The sequence below is a fragment of the Lottia gigantea genome (assembly GCF_000327385.1).
Source record: "Lottia gigantea unplaced genomic scaffold LOTGIsca_106, whole genome shotgun sequence".
In the NCBI taxonomy this organism is placed as follows: domain Eukaryota; kingdom Metazoa; phylum Mollusca; class Gastropoda; family Lottiidae; genus Lottia; species Lottia gigantea.
Window position 1 is genome coordinate 281,263 of NW_008706902.1, and position 1,402 is coordinate 282,664.

Sequence of the window (1,402 nt, forward strand, 5' to 3'; positions counted from 1 at the left end):
AAAGACCAGTCCTGTTTCATTGTCTCAGTGAATAATGAATGAATAGCCAAATTAAGTTAGGTATTTTATACCAATATGATATTATTTAGCTATAATTTATATTATTATTTCTGTTTTCCAGGTGTTATGATAGCTGTTGATAAATGTGTGGATGAATTGAAGAAAATGTCTAAAAATGTCACAACTCCAGAAGAAATAGCTCAGGTAATTAGAAGTATTCCACTGAAAAAAATTCAAAAATTGTAGACAGGTATTTCATATAAATCATATATTGAAATAGCTCAATGAATGTTTATCTTTGAGCAATGTCTTATTCTACAACTGAATATGTAAGTGTGTATATAATGTGTGTATTGCAGGTAGCTACTATATCAGCTAATGGTGACAGTGAAGTAGGTGAATTGATCTCCAGTGCTATGAAGAGAGTTGGACGTGATGGTGTCATTACTGTTAAGGTAATTGTATATCTGATTTCTGTATTTGTCTGATATTTGTGCACATTGTGAAATATTTACAGGCAGTTTAAGTAGGTAGATAAGTAATAACCTTATCATGGATATACTGCTACTTACCTTAATTTTAGCAACATTTCAAATGACATATAGAAATTTTAATCAAGCATAAAAATAATTTTATGCCTTGTATAATATCCTCGATAGATTTTATATATGAAATGAAACGAAAATTATATAACTATACCAGTATATGATTATCTTGGTTTATTTTACTAAAATTATATAATTATACCAGGATAATGATTATCTTGGTTTATTTTACTAAAATTATATAACTATACCAGTATAATGATTATCTTGGTTTAATTTGATAAAATTATATAACTATACCAGTATATGATTATCTTGGTTTATTTTACTAAAATTATATAACTATACCAGTATATGATTATCTTGGTTTATTTTACTAAAATTATATAACTATACCAGTATAATGATTATCTTGGTTTAATTTGATAAAATTATATAACTATACCAGTATAATGATCATCTTGGTTTATTTTACTAAAATTATATAACAATACCAGTATAATGATTATCTTGGTTTAATTTGATAAAATTATATAACTATACCAGTATATGATTATCTTGGTTTAATTTGATAAAATTATATAACTATACCAGTATAATGATCATCTTGGTTTATTTTACTAAAATTATATAACAATACCAGTATAATGATTATCTTGGTTTAATTTGATAAAATTATATAATTATACCAGTATAATGATTATCTTGGTTTAATTTGATAAAATTATATAACTATACCAGTATAATGATTATCTTGGTTTATTTTACTAAAATTATATAACTATATCAGTATAATGATTATCTTGGTTTATTTTACTAAAATTATATAACTATACCAGTATAATGATTATCTTGGT